Genomic DNA, 27404 nt, shown 5'->3' on the forward strand with positions numbered 1-27404 from the left:
TTCGGCGTACAGGCACCACGTACAGAAAACTGGAGCACCACCAAAAACTACTGAACCTGCCCTGCCATCATCTGAAGCAAGAAGTGGTAACGAGGTGGAATTCAACCCTCTATATGCTTCAGAGGTTGGAGGAGCAGCAAAAGGCCATTCAAGCCTATACAATTGAGCACGATATATTAGGTGGAATGCACCTGTCTCAAGTGCAGTGGAGAATGATTTCAACGTTGTGCAAGGTTCTGATGCCCTTTGAACTTGCCACACGTGAAGTCAGTTCAGACACTGCCAGCCTGAGTCAGGTCATTCCCCTCATCAGGCTTTTGCAGAAGAAGCTGGAGGCATTGAAGAAGGAGCTAAAAGGGAGCGATTCCGCTAGGCATGTGGGACTTGTGGATGCAGCCCTTAATTCGCTTAACAAGGATTCACGGGTGGTCAATCTGTTGAAATCAGAGCACTACATTTTGGCCACCGTGCTCGATCCTAGATTTAAAGCCTACCTTGGATCTCTCTTTCCGGCAGACACAGGTCTGCTGGGGTTGAAAGACCTGCTGGTGACAAAATTGTCAAGTCAAGCGGAACGCGACCTGTCAACATCTCCTCCTTCACATTCTCCCGCAACTGGGGGTGCGAGGAAAAGGCTCAGAATTCCGAGCCCACCCGCTGGCGGTGATGCAGGGCAGTCTGGAGCGACTGCTGATGCTGACATCTGGTCCGGACTGAAGGACCTGACAACGATTACGGACATGTCGTCTACTGTCACTGCATATGATTCTCTCAACATTGATAGAATGGTGGAGGATTATATGAGTGACCGCATCCAAGTAGGCACGTCACACAGTCCGTACTTATACTGGCAGGAAAAAGAGGCAATTTGGAGGCCCTTGCACAAACTGGCTTTATTCTACCTAAGTTGCCCTCCCACAAGTGTGTACTCCGAAAGAGTGTTTAGTGCCGCCGCTCACCTTGTCAGCAATCGGCGTACGAGGTTACATCCAGAAAATGTGGAGAAGATGATGTTCATTAAAATGAATTATAATCAATTCCTCCGCGGAGACATTGACCAGCAGCAATTGCCTCCACAAAGTACACAGGGAGCTGAGATGGTGGATTCCAGTGGGGACGAATTGATAATCTGTGAGGAGGGGGATGTACACGGTGATATATCGGAGGGTGAAGATGAGGTGGACATCTTGCCTCTGTAGAGCCAGTTTGTGCAAGGAGAGATTAATTGCTTCTTTTTTGGGGGGGGTCCAAACCAACCCGTCATATCAGTCACAGTCGTGTGGCAGACCCTGTCACTGAAATGATGGGTTGGTTAAAGTGTGCATGTCCTGTTTTGTTTATACAACATAAGGGTGGGTGGGAGGGCCCAAGGACAATTCCATCTTGCACCTCTTTTTTCTTTTCTTTTTCTTTGCATCATGTGCTGATTGGGGAGGGTTTTTTGGAAGGGACATCCTGCGTGACACTGCAGTGCCACTCCTAGATGGGCCCGGTGTTTGTGTCGGCCACTAGGGTCGCTAATCTTACTCACACAGTCAGCTACCTCATTGCGCCTCTTTTTTTCTTTGCGTCATGTGCTGTTTGGGGAGGGTTTTTTGGAAGGGACATCCTGCGTGACACTGCAGTGCCACTCCTAGATGGGCCCGGTGTTTGTGTCGGCCACTAGGGTCGCTAATCTTACTCACACAGCTACCTCATTGCGCCTCTTTTTTTCTTTGCGTCATGTGCTGTTTGGGGAGGGTTTTTTGGAAGGGACATCCTGCGTGACACTGCAGTGCCACTCCTAGATGGGCCCGGTGTTTGTGTCGGCCACTAGGGTCGCTAATCTTACTCACACAGCTACCTCATTGCGCCTCTTTTTTTCTTTGCGTCATGTGCTGTTTGGGGAGGGTTTTTTGGAAGGGCCATCCTGCGTGACACTGCAGTGCCACTCCTAGATGGGCCCGGTGTTTGTGTCGGCCACTAGGGTCGCTAATCTTACTCACACAGCTACCTCATTGCGCCTCTTTTTTTCTTTGCGTCATGTGCTGTTTGGGGAGGGTTTTTTGGAAGGGCCATCCTGCGTGACACTGCAGTGCCACTCCTAGATGGGCCCGGTGTTTGTGTCGGCCACTAGGGTCGCTAATCTTACTCACACAGCTACCTCATTGCGCCTCTTTTTTTCTTTGCGTCATGTGCTGTTTGGGGAGGGTTTTTTGGAAGGGACATCCTGCGTGACACTGCAGTGCCACTCCTAGATGGGCCCGGTGTTTGTGTCGGCCACTAGGGTCGCTTATCTTACTCACACAGCGACCTCGGTGCAAATTTTAGGACTAAAAATAATATTGTGAGGTGTGAGGTATTCAGAATAGACTGAAAATGAGTGTAAATTATGGTTTTTGAGGTTAATAATACTTTGGGATCAAAATGACCCCCAAATTCTATGATTTAAGCTGTTTTTTAGTGTTTTTTGAAAAAAACACCCGAATCCAAAACACACCCGAATCCGACAAAAAAAATTCGGTGAGGTTTTGCCAAAACGCGTTCGAACCCAAAACACGGCCGCGGAACCGAACCCAAAACCAAAACACAAAACCCGAAAAATTTCAGGCGCTCATCTCTAGAAACGGCATGACATTTTTCCTGAGCAGTTCTGCTAATCTTTCGTTCGCACTTCTGCTATGCTAAGATACACTCCCAGAGGGTGGCGGCTTAGCGTGTGCACTGCTGCTTAAAGCAGCTAGCGAGCGATCAACTCGGAATGAGGGCCATTAAGAGGTATTATCTTGCTGAGGCTTCTAATACTATGCTAGAGGAAGAGAGATGCAGATGCACACTCCTAGCACTAAGAACACTGATAGTAAGAATCATTTAAATAAACCTTCACAATTAACATGGCCAGGGCACTTAAAACGGGGGGGGGGGGGATATTAGATTGTGCATACCCAGTGCTTAAAGTAGTCACAGAGAGGCGGTGGAACTCACCCCCCCCCCCCCCCGGCGCCCATGCAATGAAGGTTTTGCGCGCACTCCCAAAAAACAGCGTGGTCTCAAAAAGAAAGGGAGTAGTAGTACCCATAATACACGTAATGCCCACAGTAGTAGCACCCCATAATACACAATGTCTACAGCAGTAGCACCCCTTATACAATGCCCACAGTAGCAGTGCTCCTTATGCAATGTCCACTGTACTGGTAGTGCCCACAGTGGTAGTGCCGCTTATATAGAGCCCATAGTAGTGGTGCTCCTTATGCAATGCCACCAGTAGTAGTGCCCCTTATGTCCCCAGGAGTGATGCCCCTTATGAAGTGCCCCCTTTACAATGTCCTCATTAGTATTGCCCCCATTGGTAATGCCCTTAATGGTAATGCCCCGTGTAGTATTGCCCCCAGTAGTAATGTTGCCTGTAGTAATGCCCCCAGTCATTTAGCCCCCTGTAGTTTAGCCCCAGTAGTTATGCCCCCAGTGGTAATGTCCCTGCAGTTATGACCCCAGTAGTTTACCCCCTCTTTAGTTTGGCCTCCCAGTTGTAATGCTCCCAGTAGTTTAGCCCCTGTAGTTTAGCCCCATGTAGTTTGCCCCCAAGTAGTAATGCCCCTAGTAGTTTAGCCTACAGTAGTAATGCCCCCTGTAGTTTAGCCTCCCTGTAGTAATGCCCCCAGTAGTTTAGCCCCTGTAGTTATGCCCCCCGTAGTTTTCCCCTAAGTAGTAATGCCCCCAGTAGTAATGCCCCTGTAGTTATGCCCCCAGTAGTAATGCCCCAGTAGTAATGCCCCCAATAGTAATGCACCCCTGTAGTTATGCCCCCAGTAGTAATGCCCATGTAATTATGCCCCCAGTAGTAATGTGCCCCTGTAGTTTGCCCCCTTGTAGTTAGCCCCCAGTAGTTAGTCCCATAGTAGTTAGCCCCCAATAGTTTTACCCCTTGTAGTTTTCCCCCTTGTAGTTAGCCCCCAGTAGATTGCCGCCTTGTAGTTAGCCCCAGTAGTTAGCCCCCTTGTAGTTTGCCCCCTTGTAGCTAGCCCCCAGTAGCTTGCCCCCAGTAGTTTGCCCCCTTATAGTTAGCCCCCCAGTAGCTTGCCCCATGTAGTTTTCTCCCTTCTAGTTTGCCCCCAATTGTTTGCCCCCTTGTAGCGTGCCCCCTTGTAGCTTTCCCCCTTGTAGCTTTCCCCCTTGAAGCTTGCTCCTAGTAGCTTGCCCCCTTGTAGCTTGCCCCCAGTAGAAGTGCCGCTAATACACACACATACAATAAAAAAACAAAAAAAAAACCCACCATACTCACCAAGCCCCGCTCCCGCGTCCGACCGCTGTGGTCCTTCCGGCGTCCACTCCTGTTCCCAGGATGCATTGCACCGCCTCCTCTATATCCCGCCTCCAGGCACTGGTGTCAGCGTCCGGGGTCTTACCGGCACGCCGGGGCCGCGAGGTCTGCTGTGCGGGCGGCTTGTGGGTAGCAGCGGAGGAGGGCTTTGCGGTGGGTAGGCGGCTGTGAGGGGTCCGCTCGTGGTGGCGGGATTCCGCTGCAGCGGATCTCACTCAGGGCGATTGCTAGGAGACCAAGGACAGGGGAGTGTCTGGCTGCCAGCAGAAAGGTCTGCCTTACAGTGAGCCGCCATGTTGGAGACCAATTGTAAAGCAATGGTGCAGGCTTCCTGTATATCCAGCCAATCCAGGGAGATCTCTCCTTTTAAAGGGGGCTGGTTTATGACAGGGGCACCAGTGCTTCAAGTTACAACCCAGTTTTAGGTGCTATAGCTCTGTGCTCCCAGGATTCTTGCCGTCTCCTGGTTACTCCCTGGCTCTGCTTTGCCGTCATTTAGTTGCTGCCGCAGCCCTGCCGTTTCTAACCTACTGCCGCCTGTGAAAGCGCTCCTGGGAACCCCGACCCAGTAAGGGCCTCTGGACACAGACGGTTCCTGTGCCTTTCAGCCTCGTCTCTCAAGCCACAGTTCACAAGGCGTGCCTTTCAGCCTTGTCTCTCAAGCCACAGTTCACAAGGTCGTACCTTTCAGCCTCGTCTCTCAAGCCACAGTTCACAAAGCCGTGCCTTTCAGCCTCGTCACTCAAGCCACAGTTCACAAGTCCGCAGTTCAGCCTTGTCATACAAACCACAGACCACAAATCCACAGTTCATCCTCATCATTCAAGCCACCAACTACTAGTCCGCAGATCTTGTCTTCAGTTTTGTTCAGCTATGAATACCTGCCTTCTAGCCCTGCCTACGTTCTCCATTTGCTCGTGTCCCATGAGAAGGAACTATATCCAGTCCTCTCGTCTTCTTTATCTGCAGACAATTACTTCCTTGGGCAAATCTCAGTTGCCGGATCCTCAAACCCAGCCAAGCGTGACGGTAAGCACTGGCCTAATGGATCCGACGGGTGATCAGGCCTCAGGAGGTGATTCCACAGCGAATATTTGGTCACGCTTGAATAAGCATTTGCCATCACCCAGTGAGTTCGATGGGAATCCAAAACAATGCCGCGGGTTTCTTAACCAGTGCGAAATTCAGTTCGAGCTACAGTCCGCCAACTTCCCATCAGCACGAACCAAGATAGCCTACATAATTTCTCTGCTTTCTGGGCAAGCGTTGGAATGGGCTTCACCATTGTGGGAGAGAACGGATCCCATCCTCTCAAACTATTGGGAGTTCGTGGCCACCTTTTGAAAAATCTTCGACGAGCCGGGCAGGACCTCTGCCGCTTAGTTGGAGATCCTGCGCCTGTGTCAGGGCACGCGTACGGCCAGTCAGTACGTAATCCAGTTCCGTACCCTCTCCTCAGAACTGAACTGGAATGAAGAAGCTCTCATTGCAGCTTTCTGGAACGGTAAGATCAAAGATGACCTAGCAACTCAGGACGTACCAGAAAAGTTGGATAAGCTAATTTCCTTGTGTAATAAATTAGACCTGAGGTACAGAGAATACTGTCTGGAGAGATTGCGGTCAGATCGTCCCAAGCCTCGAGTCATCCGGCTGCCAAGACCGCCATCCCCAACTACCAAAGAACCCATGCAGATCAATCGTTCCAGTCTCTCCAACGAAGAACGCCAGAGACGGCGACAAGGGAACTTATGCATGTATTGCGGTGCATCCGATCATTTTGTTAAATCCTGCAGTCAACGTCCGGGAAACGCCCGCTCCTAGCTTGTGCCGGAGAGGTTAAATTAGGAGAATCCCCAGAATTACTTGCCAAGAAAAAGTCTGTTTTGTTAACTCACCTGGAGCTCCCTTCTTCCTTCCTTCTCATCCCTGCACTACTCGATTCCGGAGCCGCCAAAAGCTTTATTACCTCAGCTCTGGTTAAATGATCTGGAATACAAACGGTCCGTTTGGATCATACTGTTTCTATTACTGCGATGGATGGAAGTCATATTCCTGAGGGGATTATATCCTTTCGTACTATTCCTCTCAAGATGAAGGTCGGAGTTCTTCATTCGGAAAACATCTCTTTCCTTGTAATTCCTAAAGCCTCTCACGAACTGATCCTAGGATTCCCATGGTTGATTAGACACAATCCTCACTTAGATTGGCAAACCATGGATGTGTTCTCTTGGGGGAAAAGCTGCTTCCAGAATTGTTTGCTCACAGTGAGATCCCTCTGTTCTTCCAGTCCCTCCAGCCTTCCTGTGGAATACCAAGCATTCCAAGATGTCTTCAGTAAACACGGGGCAGACACCTTACCTCCGCATCGAACTTGGGACTGTCCCATTGATCTGGTACCAGGCAAAACTCCCCCCCAGGGTCGAACTTACCCTCTCTCACTCCCTGAGACACAGGCAATGTCAGAGTATATCCGGGAGAATTTGGATAAAGGTTTCATCCGGTCCTCCACCTCGCCGGCCGGGGCAGGGATTTTTTTTTATCAAGGAGAAGGACGGGGGTCTGCGGCCTTGCATTGACTATAGAGGTCTCAACGAGATAACAATTAAGAACAGATATCCGTTGCCTCTGATTCCAGAACTATTCGACCGAGTTAAAGGGGCTACTGTATTCTCCAAATTGGACTTACGTGGGGCCTACAATCTAATACGTATTCGCCTGGGAGACGAATGGAAGACAGAGTTTAATACCCGCGATGGGCTTTACGAATACCTGGTAATGCCCTTCGGCCTCTGTAATGCCCCAGCTGTCTTTCAGGAATTCGTCAACTACATTTTCAGAGACCTCCTCTATGACTGCTTGGTGGTATATTTGGATGACATTCTCATCTTTTCTAGGGATCTGAAGACCCATCGAGAACAAGTTAAAGAGGTTCTAACCCATTTAAGAAGGAATCAGTTATTCTGCAAATTAGAGAAGTGTACCTTCGAAGTATCCACGATTCCATTCCTCGGTTACATCCTCTCGGGACAGAAGTTACAGATGGATCCCGCTAAAGTCCAGGCGATCCAAGATTGGTCACTTCCTGCTACCCTTAAGGGGGTTCAACGTTTTCTGGGATTCGCCAATTTCTACCGGAGATTCGTTAAGAATTACTCATCCGTCATAGCTCCCATTACCGCATTAACTAGAAAAGGAGCAGATCCTGCCAAGTGGTCTCCAGAGGCTTTAGAAGCCTGTTCATCTTTAAAGAAAGCCTTCATAACCGCCCCTGTCCTTCGACAACCCGATCTCAGTCGTCCATTCCTGGTTGAGGTTGATGCCTCCACTGTAGGAGTGGGAGCAGTTTTGTCCCAGCTCTTCGAGGACAAGAAAGTCCATCCCTGTGCGTTCTTTTCGCAAAGATTCTCTCCCGCTGAACAAAATGACGCTATTGGAGAACAAGAATTGCTGGCAATTAAGTTAGCCTTCGAGGAGTGGAGGTATCTGTTGGAGGGAGCTCAGCATCCAATCTCAGTAACCACGGATCACAAGAATCTACTATATTTACAATCAGCTCGATGTCTGAACCCATGCCAAGCAAGATGGGCTCTCTTCTTTACCCGTTTCAAGTTTAAACTCAGTTACCGACCAGGTTCTCTCAATAGAAAAGCAGACGCACTATCTCGTTCCCTAAGTTCTGAAGAACCCCCTGATCATTCAAAGGAACAGTTTATCTTGGAATCCACCTCTTTCTCAGCAACTCGGACGTCTCTGCTTCCTCCGCCCGGAAGAATATTCGTCGCTCCGAATATTTGCAAAAGACTTCTTACATGGGCTCACTCCTCCTTTATGGGACATGCAGGTGGTCATAAAACGTTCAAGTTCATTCAGCGTTCCTACTGGTGGCCTCATCTCAGGACTGATGTTCAAGAATTAGTAGCTGCTTGTCCGAAGTGTGCCAACATAATAGTTCCTAAAGGTCCTCCATCCGGTTTACTTCACCCATTACCTGTGCCGCAAAGACCATGGACGCATATCTCTATGGATTTTATTATCGATTTACCTGTTTCTGGCGGACGAAATACCGTGTGGGTTATAGTTGACCGGTTCTCTAAGATGACACACTTTGTTCCTTTGTCTGGTCTCCCATCAGCGTCCCAGTTGGCAAAGTTGTTTATAGCAGAGATCTTCCGACTTCATGGTCTACCACAGGACATTGTATCTGAAAGGGGTCCTCAGTTTGTGGCCAAGTTTTGGACGTCCCTATGTTCTGCCCTTGGTGTGAAGCTGAACTTCTCCTCAGGATATCATCCCCAAACAGATGGCCAAACAGAGAGAGTGAACCAGGACTTGGAGACTTTCCTACGTTTATTTATGACTTCTTCTCAGGACGACTGGCTGGACTATCTCCCATTTGCTGAATTTGCCCATAACAATCTCTACCATTCTGCTACAAAATCTTCTCCATTCTACATAAACTATGGTTATCAGCCAAGAGTTCCTGACTTTCAACTTCTACCTACGCTTGAGGTTCCTGCTGCGGAATTAGCACTTCGACAATTCACCAAAACTTGGAAACAAGTTCACGAGGCTTTGCTTAAAACATCCAAGAGGTATAAGACTATAGTATACTATATACTCGAGTATAAGTCGACCCGAATATAAGCCGAGGCACCTAATTTTACCACAAAAAACTGGGAAAACGTATTGACTCGAGTATAAGCCTAGGGTGGGAAATGCTGGGTTTAAAGCTTGTTGCTAGGGCCGTGCTCCCAGTGCCAGATATTCCCCACAGTGCCAGGTACACACATGCCCCCAGTGCCAGGTACACATATACCCCCCAGTGCCAATATGCTCCCCCAGTGCCACATATGCCCCCCCAGTGCCACATATGCCCCACCCCCAAGTGCCAAATATGCTCCCCCAGTGCCAGGTACAACTTCCCCTCCCCGCTCCCCCGTTGTTTTGTGAAGGAGGGACACGGAGTGCATAGCGCGCGCCTCTCCTGTGTCCCTCCTGCGTCTCCAGCGGCAGCGGCGCGTCTGTTAAATGAAGTGCCGGTTCGTGAGCCAATCAGAGCTCACGAACGGGTACTTCATTTAATAGACCCGCCGCTGCCACCGGAGACGCAGTAGGGACACAGGAGAGGAGCGCGCTGTGCCCTCCATGTCCCTCCTTCCCAGGCAGCAGAGATCAGTGGCGGAGCATCACTCGAGTATAAGCCGAGGGGGGGCTTTTTCAGCACAAAAAAATGTTTATACTCGAGTATATACGGTATGCAGATTTGAAGCGAAAAGCTGTACCAAACCTTAAAGTGGGAGATCGAGTTTGGGTTTCCACACATAACCTGAGGCTAAGGGTACCTACTAAGAAGTTTGCTCCCAGGTTTATTGGGCCATATCCAATCGAGAAAGTATTAAATCCAGTGGCTTATAAGGTGAAGTTACCCCCGCATCTGAGAATCCCTAATGCGTTTCACATTTCTCTTTTAAAACCGTTGGTGCTTAATCGATTCAGAGCTGCACTGCCTAAGACTCCCAAGATCCAGTCGGCGCAAGGAGACGAATTTGAGATTCATAAGATCCTCGACTCCCACAGACGGTATGGCTGCCTCCAATACCTTATTGATTGGAAGGGATATGGACCCGAGGAGAGGTCTTGGGTGGGAGCAGAAGATGTCCATGCTCCAAGACTACTTCGGGCTTTTCATACCAAGTTTCCAGCCAAACCATACAGGTGTCCGGAGTCCACCCTCAAAGGGAGGGGTACTGTCAGCGTCCGGGGTCTTACCGGCACACCGGGGCCGCGAGGTCTGCTGTGCGGGCGGCTTGTGGGCAGCGGCGGAGGAGGGCTGCTGCGGCGGGTCCGCTTGCGGCGGGTAGGCGGCGGTGGGGGGTCCGTTCGCGGCGGCGGGATGCCGCTGCAGCGGATCTCACTCAGGGCGGTTGCTAGGAGACCAAGGACAGGGGAGTGTTTGGCTGCAAGCAGAAAGGTCTGCCTTACAGGGAGCCGCCATGTTGGATACCAATTGTAAAGCAATGGTGCAGGTTTCCTGTGTATCCAGCCAATCCAGGAAGATCTCTCCTTTTAAAAGGGGGCTGGTTTATGACAGGGGCACCAGTGCTTCAAGTTACAACCCAGTTTTAGGTGCTATAGCTCTGTGCTCCCAGGATTCTTGCCGTGTCCTGTTTACTCCCTGGCTCTGCTTTGCCGTCATTTAGTTGCTGCCGCAGCCCTGCCGTTTCTAACCTACTGCCGCCTGTGAAAGCGCTCCTGGGAACCCCGACCCAGTAAGGGTCTCTGGACACAACGGTCCCCGTGCCTTTCAGCCTTGTCTCTCAAGCCACAGTTCACAAGGCCGTGCCTTTCAGCCTCGTCTCTCAAGCCACAGTTCACAAGGCCGTACCTTTCAGCCTCGTCTCTCAAGCCACAGTTCACAAAGCCATGCCTTTCAGCCTCGTCACTCAAGCCACAGTTCACAAGTCCGCAGTTCAGCCTTGTCATACAAACCACAGACCACAAATCCACAGTTCATCCTCGTCATTCAAGCCACCACCTCCTAGTCCGCAGATCCTTGTCTTCAGTTTTGTTCAGCTACGAATACCTGCCTTCTAGTTCTGTCTACGTTCTCCATTTGTCTCGTGTCCCATGAGAAGGAACTATATCAAGCCCCCTCATCTTCTTCATCTGCAGACAATTACTTCCTTGGGCAAATCTCAGTTGCCGGATCCTTAAACCCAGCCAAGCGTGACAACTGGAGCTCAGTTTGTAAGTTGGTGCCTGCAGTGCAGACAGCTAACAGGGAGGGCTGCACTAGGCAGCCCTGAAAAGAGCTTTTAGGAGGAAAGAAGACTTCAAGGGCCCCCCAGCGGCGCTGTATACTCCTGTGCCCTGGTTGCCGGGTAGTTACAGCAGAGGCGTACGGTCCCTTCAGGCACACATACCGCCGCTGCTCTCCTGGATCGCGTGGCCGCATCATCGGGAGGAGGTAAGAGGGTCCCCCAGACAGGACATGCCAAAATCGCAATCCGGCGCGGTCTATGGAGACGGACCGCGCTGCTGGCGTGGACACTGTGACCGTGCAGGGACCTCACTATATCCACCAGGGCAAGGGGCACAGGTCGGATTTACTAAAAATCCATTTAGTATAGCACTGACGTGCGGTGAGGTCACTGGTTGGGGAGGCACTGGCAGCTAACAAACCCTCCACCCCCCCCCCCCCCCCCCCCCCGAAAAAAAAAAAAGTGTGGTCCCCCAACACATCAGTAAAACCAGCACTAGGCAGAACCAGCCAGGGGGAGTAATGCCATAGCAGGGGAGACACTCAGTGTGGTGTCCCCCTGCCATAACATTGATCTGCCCCCCCCAGCCAGTCAGCCCAGGGTTGGAATTCCTCGGAAAGTGGGAACCCCAAAAAATAAAAATGGGGTCCCCACTCCCGAGCAATAACCAGCACTGGGCTGATAGCCCAGTGCTATGCCCCGCACCCCTGGTGGCGGTGGGTGCGGGGTTCATTGTGTGTTAATATTGTTCTTTACAGGTGGCCTACAGGTCCCAGCAAGCCTGCCCCAGCATGCTGGCACTTGGAGAACCACAAGTGCCAGCATGCCCGGACATAAAGGGCCTGCTGGCACCTGTAGTCCACCTGCAAATAATAGTAATATTGTTCTTTACAGGTAGCCTACAGGTCCCAGCAAGCCTGCCCCAGCATGCTGGCACTTGGAGAACCACAAGTGCCAGCATGCCCGGACATAAAGGGCCCGCTGGCACCTGTAGTCCACCTGTAAAGAAAATATTAAAATAAAACACCACACAAAAATAAGCTTTATTAAACTGGGTCTTCACCTGGGGGCGGCGGCCTTTAAGCTCTTTTGCGTGGCCGCCGCCTTCCCAGGGCTTCCGGCGTATTCACCTGGGGGGCGCCACCCCCCCCCCCAGGGCTTCCAGCGTCTTCACCTGATGGGCGGCGGCTGCTAAGCTCTTTTGCATAGCCGCCGCCCAGCCAGGACTTCCGGCGTCTTCTTTCTTCAGGAGCTCTTCACTGCTCCTCCTCCGCCGTCGGACTGGCTCTCCTCCGCCTCGCACTGACTTATATAAGTCAGCCGGAGGGGACGGGGCAATGACGCGGCGAGCCGTGATTGGCTCGCGGCGGCCATCTTGAATTTCAAAAATGACGCTGAGGCGCCATTTTTGAAACTGGAACCGCTCCGCTGCCAAACTCTGCAGATAAAGGTACATTTCCGCCGCCGCACCGCCGCCGCAACCCGCCACCCGCACCGCCGCCGCCCGCACCACCGCCGCATCCCGCACCACCTCTAATGGTGCCGCTTTCCCATATATTTTCAATGGGCTTTTACAGCCCATGGCTAGTCCCCGCCCGTGCCCGCCCCCCGCTCCCCATACTTTCCCCAGTGACAACGGGAGGCACCACGATCGGTGCCTCCCAAACACATACAGAGGGGAGTAATGTAAAGAATAATATTAAGAAGATACATATGACACAGAATATGTGTCATATGCATCTTCTTTGTATTAACTTAATCATTAATGACAGGGGAGGCACTGCCTCCCCTGCCTCCCCTGACTGCACGTCCCTGGGGTGGTGACCAGCCACCACAGAGGCTTTGCAAACCATTAGCGTGGAGAAAGTCTGTCCACAACATTAACACTACAGGGCAAGGGCTGGCCCCTTTATACCACATTAATAAATTGTACATGTGATAGAGGACCCCTGTACATACTGCACCAGCCAGCGTCTAAAACGCAATGAAAACTGCATTAATTGTAGTAAAGACAAAATAGCATAGTGTGGGATGCATGGGGGCCCCTGGGGTCCAGGGGGGCACACACCGCACACCATGCACCCACTATTTTTAATACCCCCTCAGTCCTGCGGCGCAGGAGCGCTGCTGCAGAAATCACTGGGTATTTTGCGCATGTACAGTAGGAAAAACACTGGGAAAATGGCCACCAAGCCATTTTCCCGGAGATCTGCACATGCACTGTAGACTCTGGGACAGCCCTAGGGTCCCCTAGGCAGGGCCGAAACAAGGATTTTCGTCACCCGGGGCAAGGCAGTAATTTGGAGCCCCCCTACCCCCCCCCCCCCACCCACCAACACACACACAAAAAAACCTATCAGACTAAAATAATCAGATTATCAAACATTTTGAAAAAAGGGGATACTACTGGACAATAATCCCCTATGTGCCTCAAATGCCCTATGTGTCACATGCCCCGCCAGCGTGTTCAACTACATGCTCCTCTGTGTGTCCCCATACATTGCACTATATCATAACACTTAATCACTGCGCTACTCCCCTATCCACTGCACTATATCACTATACTACATCCCCTACACGCTGAACTACATCACTACACTTACATGCCCCTATGCACTCCACTACATACCCTATATGCTACACTACATCACTACACTACATCCCCTTATATGCTATACCACATTGGTGCACTACATGCCCCTATATACTGCAAAACATGATACTGCTTCTATAGTATCTTGTATGGTGCACCGCATGCTAGTCGCTGCATTGCATGGCAAAGAAGAGAGTTTAAGACAGTAGCCAACATGGGAGAGATCTCAGGTACTGGAGCTCACCCGCACAGCGTCAGTGCCAGCTGCGGGCAGACAAGTGAGTCAGATACATTGCCCTGGGAGCTGTCTGCTGTCTCACTGGAGCAACACAGCACTGCCAGTAAAAAAATTAAACAAAAAACCCCTGCTCCTTTGTAACTCCTTGGCGCCCCCTCAAATCCTGCACCTGGGGCGCATGCCCCCTTAGCCCCCCCCCCCCCCCCCCTAGTTACGGCCCTGCCCTAGGAAGACTAGTGCCCAGAGCTACAGCGCTGCCGGCTACAGAGAAGGAGACCCAGACAGAGCCTTCACACCGGCCTCCTCCTCTCTAGTTACGCCCCTGCCTGTAAAGGATAAAATTATTTTACATTTTTACACATTAACCCTGCTCCCACCACCACCAGGGGTGGGAGCTGGTTGGTTGGTACTTTATCTCTCTGCACTTTATCCACTCTCCCCAGAGTTCTCTGAGTATTTCTTTGAATGTTCCCCAGGACACCAGATTTTTGACTGCAACATTTTCAAAGAGCCCCACTGTTGAACATTAAGTATAATTACTTATTAAGTATTAATTACTAAGTATAGGCCCCGCAGTACCCGGTGGTGATGTCCAGCAGAGGGGATAAGCCTCTGACCTGTAGCCCCTCCCTCAGCCCCAGGCGCCATTTACTGCAAATGTTCCCGCTCTGGAGCTGCATCTCTCTCTCTGCCTCACTCCCTGTCAGCGTTTGGGCACCATTACATAGAGCATTCTGGGACTGCTGGACACTGTCTCCTTTGTGAAGCCGCCTGCCTCGTCAGCGCTGTGCTTTTACAGGACACTTTAATAGTCTACATGTCGTTTAGACAGTGTTAGTTAAGAAAAAGTGCATATCTACAGGGATATTTAGTACAAGTACGCTGTGATCAGTGGCAAACGCAGGATTTGCATGGGGGGGTTTCCAGAACTGGGCGGAGCCAATCACGGGGGTGGGGACTGAGGTGACCCAGTATATGCTGGGTCCGTAAAACCAGTGTGTCTGTGTGTGTGTGTGTGTGTGTGTGTGTGTGTGTGTGTGTGTATATATATATATATATATATGTATCTACACATATATATATATATATATATCTACACACACATATATATATATATATATATATACATACACACACACATACATATACACGGGTGGTCTTCAGTATGCCGGTGGTCGGGCTCCCGGCGACCAGCATACCGGCGCCGGGAGCCTGACCGCCGGCATACCGACACTTATTCTACCTCGTGGGGGTCCACGACCCCCCTGGAGGGAGAATAGAATAGTGTGGCGCGCGTAGCGTTGCGAGCGCAGCAAGCCCGCAAGGGGCTCATTTGCGCTCGCCACACTGTTGGTAAGCCGGCGGCCGGCCTCCCGGCGCCGGTATGCTGGTCGCCGGGAGGCCGGCCGCCGGGAGATCGTAGTGAACCCATATACACATATACATAGCATATTAAACATGCATACATATATATATATATATATATATATACACACACATACAGTACACATATATATATACACATGTATATATATATATCGTGTGTGTGTGTGTGTGTGTGTGTGTGTGTGTGTGTGTGTGTGTTTGTATGTATGTATACATGTGTATATATGTAGGCACATGGATATAAATGTACTATAATTAAATTAAAGTAATCTTTTATTGCACTTGCAAGTGCCACCAGGAAGACAGCAGGCTGCAGAGGACGCTAGACAGTCATTAATAATACTCATGCAGCTTAAAAAAAAAAAAAATATATATATTTTTTTATTTAGTGGAGGGGGGTTTCTGGGTACTCGGAAACCCCCCCTGGGTGCGCCACTGGTGATATACATCCAGTATTTACTGTGCATTGTTATAGCTGTATACATACTTAGCTTTACTTAGTATTGCTAGTCCAGTGCAGTTTTATTGTTGTTTGTAATAATTTCTGCATTGTACATGTGACTGTGTGTTCCAATAGCTGCTATGTGGTTCCTATTCCGAGTATCTCACACATATTGCTATTAGAGATGAGCGGGTTCGGTTCTCCGAGAACTGAACCCCCCCGAACTCCACGTGGTTTACACGGGTCCGAGGCAGCCTCGGTTCTTCCCGCCTTACTCGGAAAACCCGAACGAGGCAAAACGTCATCAACCCGCTGTCGGATTCTCGCGAGATTCGGATTCCATATAAAGAGCCGCACGTTGCCGCCATTTTCACTCGTGCATTGTAGAGAGAGCGGAGAGGACGTGGCTACGTTCTCTCAGTGGAAAGCTCAATATCAGCTCAATATCTGTGCTCAGTATCAGTGCTGCATTGTGGTGACCAGTATACTACAGTACAATAGTCCATTGCTGCATCTTGCTGCTCCGTGTCAGTTCTAGTATTCTCATCAGTGCTCAATATCAGTGCTCAGTATCAGTTCTGCATTGTGGTGACCAGTATATAATACTACAGTACAATAGTCCATTGCTGCATCTTTCTTCTCCGTGTCAGTTCTAGTATCCTCATCAGTGCTCAATGGCCCTCATTCCGAGTTGTTCGCTCGCTAGCTGCTTTTAGCAGCATTGCACATGCTAGGCCGCCGCCCTCTGGGAGTGTATCTTAGCTTAGCAGAATAGCGAACGAAAGATTAGCAGAATTGCTACTAAATAATTCTTTGCCGTTTCTGAGTAGCTCCAGACCTACTCACAGATTGCGATCAGCTCAGTCCGTTCAGTTCCTGGTTTGACGTCACAAACACGCCCTGCGTTCGGCCAGCCACTCCCCCGTTTCTCCGGACACTCCCGCGCTTTTTCCTGACACGTCTACGTTTTTTAGCACACTCCTGGAAAACGCTCAGTTACCACCCAGAAACACCCCTTTCCTGTCAATCATTCACCGATCAGCAGTGCGACTGAAAAGCGCCGCAGGATCCACAGCAAAACTGCTAAGTTTTTAGTTAAATATCTAAGCGCATGCGCCCTGCGTGCCTTGCACATGCGCAATTTGCAACAAATCGCAGCATAGCGAAAATTGGCAACGAGCAAACTCGGAATGACCCCCCATATCAGTGCTTATTGTCTTGTGCTGCATTGTGTGGTGCTCAGTATACTACAGTACATTACTAATAGTCCAGTGTCTTGTGCTGCATCTTGCTGCTGTAGGGTGCTGTCGTAGTAGTGTCCTGTCACTGTGCAAAGGTCATCATCATTCCAGTCACAGTGGTATCTGGGGGTGACAATTCCAGAGGGCTTTTGTGCTGCTCACTAATACTAGTACAGTGTCTTGTGCTGCTCAGTGTCAGTTCTCCGTAGTGTCATCAGTGCTCAGTATAATCAGTGCTCAATATAATCAGTGCTCAGTATAATCAATCAGTGCTCAGTATAATCAGTGCTCAGTATAATCAATCAGTGCTCAGTAAAATCAGTGCTCAGTATAATCAGTGCTCAGTGTAATCAGTGCTCAGTATAATCAGTGCTCAGTGTAATCAGTGCTCAGTATAATCAGTGCTCAGTGTAATCAGTGCTCAGTGTAATCAGTGCTCAGTGTAATCAGTGCTCAGTTTAATCAGTGCTCAGTGTAATCAGTGCGCTGTTAGACGTGCACCCGTTATCCGCCATTAGTGCAGTGGGATTTAGACAATTGATGAAGTTATTGTGTCCCCGGTATCAAATCCCATCTAGATTCCACTTCACTAGGCAGGTGATAGCGAGATTTTGCCAATTAATTCCAGTGATTTGGACATAGCATTACAGTGATTTTACCAATTAATATCAGTGATTTATAATTATTAATTACAGTGATCTTGCCAAATAATTCCAGTGATTTGGACGTAGCATTACAGTGATTTTACCAATTAAGATCAGTGATTCATAATTATTACAGTGATCTTGCCAAATAAGGTGCTGTTTGGGGCCTAGTTTTTGAAAAGTGCCATCCTGTGTGACACTGCCGTATGAGTCCAGGGGTACTGCTGTATTAGTCCTGGGGTATTGCCGTATAAGTCCACCAATTGCAGATTTTTTTTAAAGTGACTGGAGCGTGCTGAAGATGCTGTCAGTGGACCGAACAATTGCGGCCAACTCTTGACATTCAGCCACTGCGTGAGACTACTGGATGGGCCAGGTGGTTGTGTCGCTTAGCTTAGGCCTAAAGCTACCTCGGTGCTCTTTTTTTCATCTTTGCATCATGTGCTGTTAGGGGCCTCTTTTTTATATCTGCCCTCCTGTCTGACACTGCAGTGCCACTCCTAGATGGGCCAGGTGTTTGTGCTGACCACTTGGGTCACTTAGCTTAGTCATCCAGTTACCTTTAGGACTAAAAATAATATTGTGAGGTGTTCAGAATAGACTGGAAATGAGTGGAAATTATGGTTATTGAGGTTAATAATACTATAGGATCAAAATTACCCCCAAATTCTATGATTTAAGCTGTTTTTGAGGGTTTTTTGGAGAAAAAAAAACCCAAAACCAAAACGCACCCGAATCCGACAAAAATTCCAAAGGGAGGTTTTGCCAAAACGCGTCCGAATCCAAAATACGACCGCGGAACCGGATCCAAAACACAAAACCCGAAAAATGCCCGCTGCACATCTCTAATTGCTATCCCTATATTCTGTACCCTAAGGGGGGCTAAGTGTGTCAGGGTCCTATATATATATACATATATATATATATATATATATATATATATATATATATTGTTTAACAGGATGTACTACCTTGGTATTTTTCGCTGTGTATTTCAGTCACCATTTACCACTTAAATCCCCTGTTTGTGCTCTGCTTTTGCAGTCACACTCAACAGGGTTTTTCTGTCAGATACTGTGTTTGGCTATATTGTACTGTTACAGGCTAAGGCTACGTTCCTACATAATGTCTGCTACACGGGGCGGGAGATCCGTGGCTGATCCTGCGTCATGCAGTGCTGACGCCGCGGATGCACCTGAGGAAAATATTCCAGCTGAGGGTCCAGGTACCGGGGGTTCAGTACCCCTCAGTCAGCCTGCTGCACCTGTGGCACACCAAGAGCCACCTTGGGCTGCTTTTTCTAAATCTGCTGACTACGCTAGTAATGAGACTTAGGCCCCCTGTGGGACCTCCTATGTCATTGCAGTCACATATCGTCCCTACAGTTAATCCGCCATGGGCAGATACTCTGTCGACTCAGTTACAGCAATTAAATCAGTCTTTGGTTAAACAAGAACCTCCTAGGACCAAAGGGTCACCTAAGCAGGCCATTACTTCCTCACAATCCACGCATGTTACAGATACTTCATCTGATGAAGATGGCGTATACACTGATCCCTCAGACACTGATGCAGATACTTATGATGGGGAATATATCTCACAGGTGGATGTTCCTGACCTCTTGGAGGCTATCAAAATGATTCTTCAGATTGATCATGAATCTGAACCTCCAGATACATCTAAGAAAACCGATAAGTTCAAACATCAGAAGGTCACTAAATTAGTTTTGCCCCATTCTGACCATTTAGTTGACATACGTCAAGACTCCTGGGAGTATCCAGGAAGGGAATTCTACCTGTCTAAGAAGATGCTAGCTCGTTATCCCCTCGCTGTGGAGTTAAGTAAAAATTGGGAAACACCGCCGTCGGTGGACTCACATGTCGCGCGTCTGCTGGTGTCCTCTACTCTGCCTGTCACTACCGTCACTTCTCTGAAGGAACCGACGGATAAGCGTGTGGAGGGTTGCTTGAAGTCTATTTACACCCTTGCAGGTGCTGTGCATATACCCACTATAGTGGCTTCTTGGGCTGCGCAGGTTATTGAAGCCTGGGTTCAAGAAGTTGAAGCGGAGCTACCTTCTAATTTTTCTGATAATGCCAGTGTCTTTCATATATTATCACAGCCTCTCATTATATTCAGGAGGCAGCCTCTGATGCCGGTGTCCTGGCGGCCAAAGCATCTACTACGTCCATTTTGGCTTGCCGGATTCTGAGGTTGCGGTCCTGGTCTGTGGATCTGAACTCTAAAAAAGAATTTGGAGGTTATCCATTTTAAGGGAGACATCCTGTTTGGGGAAGATCTGAACAAGATTGTTGCTGACTTAGCATCTGCTAAAACTGCATGTCTGCCGAGTACTAATCCTTTGGTTCAGATGGTTAAAAGTACCACCTTTCGTTCATTTCGACCTCCAAGTAAAGCAAAGGGTCAGGCGTACCCGAAACAGGCTCGCACTTCCAAAACCTCTAAGCCCAAACCTAAACGTTCCTGGGCTGCCCATCAGCCTGCTTCCAAACCAGACAAGCCTGCTGCATGACGGGGCGGGCCTCCCTCTAGGGGATCCCAAGGTGGGAGGCCAACTTCTACGGATTGCCCGGGCATGGTTACATACCACTTTAGATTGGGTAACGGAAGTCATCACGCACGGATATGCCATCTCTTTCAAGAAGCGTCCCCCTCGCCAGTTTTGCTCGACAAATATCCCTTCAGATCAGGTAAAAGCAAAAACTCTCCATTTGGTGGTACAATCCCTCCTGGACACAGGAGTGGTAGTGCCAGTAGTGCCTCTGGCTCAGAGAGGCAGGGGGTACTATTCAACGCTGTTCCTAGTTCCGAAACCGAATGGTTCCTCCCGGCCCATTCTCAACCTCAAGTCTCTGAACAAGTTTGTGAAGGTTTCCAAGTTCCGTATGGAAACTCTTCACTCTATTGTTCTGGCCTTGGAGCCCATGGACTATATGGTATCCCTGGACATACAGGGTGCTTACTTACATATACCTATTGCCATATCGCATCAGCAATACCTGCAGTTTGCTATTGGCAACCTACATGATCAATTCCAGGCCTTGCCTTTTGGACTGACCACGGCTCCGCGAATCTTCACTAAGGTCATGGCGGTTATGACGGCTCTGCTCCGCCCTCAGGGTATCAGGATTTTGCTGTATCTGGATGACTTGTTGAACCTGGGGAACTCCCCAGAGGTTCTCCTCTGTCATCTGGAACTGACGGTCCAATTCCTGCAAGCCCACGGGTGGTTCATCAACTGGAAGAAATCCTCCCTGGTCCCTGCTCAGAGCATGGTGCACCTGGGGGCATTGTTTGACATGCACAACCAACGGTTGTTCTTGTCCCAAGAGAAGGTCCTGAAGCTTCAGGACAGGATTAGATGCTTCCTTTCTCGTCCGCGAGTGTCGATACACTAGGCCTCATGGTGTCAGCTTTAGACATGGTAGAGTATGCTCAATTTCACTCTCGCCCTCTGCAGAAGCTAATCCTTGCCAAGTGGGACAGCCTGCCTCACCGGATCAGGTCTCACATGATTTCCTTAACTCCGGAAGTTCGTCTGTCACTGAGCTGGTGGCTACAGGACCAACAATTGAGCAGGGGTCGCCCCTTCTGGATCTCCAACTGGGTCCTCCTAACGACGGATGCCAGTCTGCAGGTTTGGTGTGCGGTGTTGGAGCAACACACTCTTCAGGGTCGGTGGACCAGGGAGGAATCTCTTCTCCCGATAAATATTCTGGAATTGGGGGCAGTGTTCAATGCTTTGAAACTGGCCCTGCCTCTGGTACAAAACAGGCCTGTTTAAGTACAGTCGGACGACGCCACCACAGTGGCATACATAAATCATCAAGGCGGCACTCTGAACTTTCGGCTGCCATATGTGTTCCCTCCAGTGTCACTCCTGCCCAGGGTAATAAGGAAGTTCAAGCAAGAAGGAGGAATCCTACTTCTAATCGCTCCAGCGTGGCCCAGATGGCAATGGTTCTCAGACCTACAGGGTCTCTTGATAGAGCGTCCTCTTCTACTTCCTCAACGCCCATACCTCCTCGTTCAGGGCCCCTGTGTCTACAGGATTTGGCCTGACTGGCTTTCACGGCGTGGCTCTTGAAGCTTCAATTCTGAGGGCCAAATGTTTTTCTGAGGCGGTCATTCAAACGATGTTGAAATCCCGTAAACCGGCTTCGGCTCGGATTTATTATAGGGTCTGAAATTCTTACTTCACCTGGTGTGCCGCTAAGAATTTTGATGCATACAAGTTCAGTACTGCCAAATTTCTGGCGTTTCTGCAACAGGGCCTGGACTCAGGCCTTCATCTGGCCTCCCTCAAGGTTCATGTTTCAGCCTTGTCAGTGTGGTTTTGGAGAAATATTGCGACTCTACCTGACGTTCATACCTTCACTCAGGGTGTTTTACGGATTCAACCTCCCTATGTTCCTCCTGCGGCTCTTTGGGATTTGTCGGTTGTTCTGGATGCCCTACAAGAGTTTCCGTTTGAACCTCTTGAGTCTGTGGACCTTAAATGGCTTACGCTTAAGGTCTTATTTTGCTGGCTATTGCCTCTGCTGGACGGGTTTCAGACCTGTAGGTCTCCCTTCATGATTATTCACCGTGACCGTGCGGTTCTTAGAACTCGCCCTGGTTATCTACCTAAGGTGGTGTCATCTTTCCACCTTAACCAAGAGATTGTGGTCCGGCCTTTATCTCTCCTGATTTGTCCTCCAAAAAACGGTCTTTGGATGTGGCACGGGCTCTCCGTATCTATGTGAAGAGAACCGCCTCCCTTAGGAGATCTGATTTTCTCTTTGTCCTTTTTGGTTTTCACAAACGTGGCTGGCCTGCTAATAAGCAGACCTTGGCCAGATAGATTAGAATGGTGATTGCACAAGCTTATGAACAGGCTGGACTTCCAGCTCCTGCTACTATCAAGGCCCATTCTACTCGGTCTGTTGGACCTTCTTGGGCGGCCCGCCGTGGCGCGTCCCTCGAACAATTGTGCAAGGCAGCTACTTGGTCCTCAGTGAACACGTTCATTAGGTTATATGCCTTTGATACTTCCGCCTCCCAGGATGCTTCCTTTGGATGCCGGGTTCTTGTGCCTGCTACAGTGCGTCCCCTCCCATGAGGAACTACTTTAGGACATCCCCGATGTTATTCCCTGTGGAATACCTGTGTACCCCGCTGCAGAAAAGGAGATTTGTGGTAAGAACTTACCTTTGTTAAATCTCTTTCTGCGAGGTACACTGGATTCCATAGGGCTCCCACCCTGACACACTTAGTTTCTTTGGGTTTGTATGGCATTAGCCGCTGGTATATTCTCCTGTCGTGAGAATGTGGTTCGCTGTGTCTACTAACTGTTATCGTCTCTTTTACCTGCTACTGCATTGGACTGGTTAACAAAACTGAGCTCCAGTGCCTGGAGGCGGGGATATAGAGGAGGCAGTGCAAGACATCCTAGTAACAGTCAAAGCTTTAGCCTGTTGGTGCCTCAGATCAAGATCCAACTCTACACCCTGATGTTATTCCCTGTGGAATCCAGTGTGCCTCACAGAAAGAGATTTAACAAAGGTAAGTTCTTACCATAAATCTCCTTATTTCAACACAGGTGATTGCAATAATAAATTAAGGGGAAGTCCAGGTAGAGAGCATTTTATCCCTCCTGAAATGGGTCATGTTGGGAGGTATGGATTGTGTATATTAAATTTAAACCAATGGTGTATATTAGTTTTAAACTAATAGTTTTATAATGCATGGATGCTGCTTATAGCTCCACGTAATTGACAGACAAATATTTTATAAAGATTTGTTGTGATCAGAGGCGTCGGAATGGTGGGGAAGGAGTCAGCTCGCTCGCCCCAAACATAAGAGAGGCACTGATAGTACTGGTACAGAAGAGCGGCTAGCTGAAGTACCGCTGCCACACTCAGTCAGGGCATGCCGACCATACCATGGACCCACAGGAGCACTGCGTCCTTTGCTATACTGTCACAGTATAGCAGAAGATGCAGTGTTCCCGTGGGTGCACGGTATGGTCAGCATGCCCTGACTGAGTGTGGTAGCGGCGCCTCTCATGTTTGGGCAGTGTGAGCTGCATGTGTGACTGTCGTCAGTGCAGGTATGCGGCCGGTGCTCCACCTGTACCCGGTCACATTACACTGCATCAATCCCCCCCCCCCCCCCCTCGTGCCAGAGATCTGAGCTACCCGACTCCTCAAGTGGCCCCAGCACCCTCTCTCCTTCAGCCGCACGGCTCCGCGCTCCGTCAGGGGTGAAGCAGAGGTCGGCCTTTGCATCTCATAACCGGGCACATGCTCCAGGACAGCCTTCGTCCACTCCATCATCGCTAGTTACCTCCAGCCAAGCAGCTGCGGCCTGTACCTCTGCGGTCCTCCCTCGCTGACACCCCAAGCTTGGCTAGACATGGAGCTAGACATGGAGCGGTGAGTGACCTCCTGCCCCTCCACCCCTCTGTGTGTGGCCCCCTGCACCATGCCTTATTTGTGTGTGTGCCACTCTCTACCCCCCTCAACCTGGTGTGTGGCACCCTGTGTGTGTGACACCTTGTGCCCTCCTGCCCCGCACCCCCCTGTGTGTGTGTCACTGTACCCCCTGCCTTATGTATGTATGTCATCCTCTACCCCCACTCACCATGGTGTGTGGCCCCGTGTGTGTGTGACCCCTTGTACCCTACTGCCCCCCTGTGCGTAGCCCTCTGTACCCTCCACCTTGTGTATGTGGCACCCTCTAACCCCCTCATCCTCGTGTCTGGCCACCCTTTGCCCCCATACCCGTGTGTATGACATTTTGCGCCCCCGGTGTGTGGTGCACTTTGCGTCCCCTGCTTCTTTGTTTGTGATACCCTAGGCCCCCATCCCTCCTATGTGTGGCACCCAGTGATTTTTCCAATTTACTATTTTTTGTTTCTTTTTTATTGGCTCTGGTGTATAATTAATATAATTTTAATTATCATTATTTAATATATTTTTATCCATTCTTTTTGTGCTCTCTCTCCTTGATTTTATTTATTTTTTCTGTTGTTGGGGTTGGCTATCCCTTGTTAAAATTGGGTTGTAGTACCCTGTTTATTATGTGTAAAAGGCCATTAATAATGTGTGGCATATGTGTAAGGGCCATTACTGTGTGGCAATATGTGTATAAGGGCATTACTAATGTGTTGCAATATGTCTATAAGGACATTACTTATGTGTGGTATTATGTGTATAAGGTGCACTACTGTGTTATGTAACATGTAGAAAGGGCACTACTGTGTGGTGTAATGTGAATATGGAGTAATATGGTGTGGTATGATGTGAATAAGAGGCACTACTGTGAGGAGTAACGTGCATATTGTAAAGGGGTACTTCTATGTGACATAACCTGAACACGGCACACTATCGTGTGATATAATGTAAATAAGGTATCACTACTGTGTGACATAATTTAAATTGGGGGTACTATTGTGTACCCACGCCCCTTCCCAGCAAGAACATTCCTCTTTTCAGGGTGCTCGCTGAAGGCACACGCTATTCCTATTTAAAATATATGGGGTGGGGGCACCAATGCTCTTACTGGCACAGGACACCAAAGTGAAGATTGCTATGGGTGAGGGGAGATGGTGCTGAGAAATCGGTGCAGGGTAAGAGGTGGAACTAATGACTGTACTTGGGGGCACCTGCCAAAATCTTGCCTAGGGCATCAAATTGGTTAGGGATGGCTCTGCTCCCCCCGCCCATCGACTGACTGAGACACATGGACCATGTATTTGATCTTCCGCCAGGAAGGAGGCAGCGGAGCTGTGCTGCTGACCGAGGGAAGCATGTCCTGCTACTCGGACTGGCTGTATGGAGGGGTGGACCCCATGACAGCAATGGGGGAACAGAATGCACGTCCTTCTTGCCCGCAGGGGAGCGGATCAGTGAGAGCCTGGTCCTGCTGCTCGTGTCGCTGCTTGAGATCACGCTTTTTCTGCGGAGGAATGCCAGGGGAAGCTAGGGGATAGGGACCTGCTAGCAGATGCTGCACGTTCCTACAGCCTGGGCAAGAACCTGCTACTGGTGGCGTTTGGAGCAGTGGTTAGCTTTAAATTTGCCACCAAAACTGTCATATACCTGCTGAACCCCTGTCATCCAGTCACCTAATAATACAGTAATGATACACACATATGATTAGCATGTCACTCAATGTCACAGTGTGCTGGGAAGCTAGGGGCGCCAAACTGAATTTATATCTCCCCCCCCCAACCTAAAAATGTTCTGACGCCCCTGGTAGTGATGTCAATGTGCTCCGGTCAGGGGGGTCCCTGACGGGGGGGCAGGGTACAGTATGCCCTAAGCCCCCCTTTTAATCTGGCTATGCAAGGCCCTGCTCAGAAGGTGAGGAGGCTATGATATCTAACAAGATCAGTGAGGCCAGAGTGGGTAATGGGAAATAGTTCAGTCTGCAGGGCCATAACTAGGTGTGTGCGGAGGGGGCACCGCACATAGCGCTGCAGGGTAGGGAGCGCTGTTGTTGGCACTTGTCAATTATCTGTTTTAAATACTCTCTCTTGCAGCTTCCCCCCTTTTTGAAGACCAGCATCTCCTGACCGCTGCTGTCTACTACCCTGACCCCTTCTGTCTCTAATACCTATACAATATTCATGAACTCAACTTGAAATTTCTTTGTTATTCAGTCACACTGTCCTTTATAACATTTCAAGATGCTGACATACCTGGGAATCAAACCCATTGCCTGTGGCATTGCAGTAAGACAATCTATTCATTGAGCTATCTGCCCTTGCATAGAAAGGTAGATAATTCTAAGCTATAGAATTCTAACTATTTGAAGCTCACCTTGTACTTTGTGAAAAAATGATCAGCACTGCAGCTAAGCAGATCTATGTAGTGTGTGGCTGCACGGATGTGTGGCTGCACACTACATAAATATGCAGGATCAAATAGCTTAATGAGTAGCATGTTTGATTAAAATTCAACAGGTTATAAGTTTGAATCCTGGGTATGACAATGGCCCTCATTCCGAGTTGTTCGCTCGCTAGCCGCTTTTCGCAGCAGTGCACACGCTAAGCCGCCGCCCTCTGGGAGTGGATCTTAGCTTAGCAGAATTGCGAATGAAGTATTAGCAATATTGCGAAAAGATTTTTCTTTGCAGTTTCTGAGTAGCTCGAGACTTACTCTTCCAGTGCGATCAGTTCAGTGCTTGTCATTCCTGGTTTGACGTCACAAACACACCCAGCGTTCGCCCAGACACTCCCCCGTTTCTCCAGCCACTCCCGCGTTTTTCCCAGAAACGGCAGCGTTTTTTCACACACTCCCATAAAACGGCCAGTTTCCGCCCAGAAACACCCGCTTCCTGTCAATCACACTATGATCAGCAGAACGAAGAAAAAACCTCGTAATGCCGTGAGTAAAATACCAAACTTCTTAGCAAATTTACTTGGCGCAGCCGCAGTGCGAACATTGCACATGCGCAATTAGCGGAAAATCGCACCGATGCGAAGGAAAAGAACGAGCGAACAACTCGGAATGAGGGCCAATATTTTATATATAGTTGGGACGCAGAAAAGATGGAACTTAAGCTATGCACCGTGTAGAGCAGAGGAACAGGTGTAAAATATGATGATGATAAAAATTAGGACATTTATGGAGAAATGATGGAAATGGATGGATGCTCCTGATATGTGGTCAAGAATTGGGAGGGCAATTTTATTTGTATGTAAATTGTAATTAAGAAATACATAAAACCCAATAACAGTTATATCATATACAGGTGAAAAACCTCTTTTTAAGTATATCTGCTGCTACAG

This window comes from Pseudophryne corroboree, chromosome 10, assembly GCF_028390025.1.
Source record: "Pseudophryne corroboree isolate aPseCor3 chromosome 10, aPseCor3.hap2, whole genome shotgun sequence".
NCBI classification, from domain to species: Eukaryota; Metazoa; Chordata; class Amphibia; order Anura; family Myobatrachidae; genus Pseudophryne; species Pseudophryne corroboree.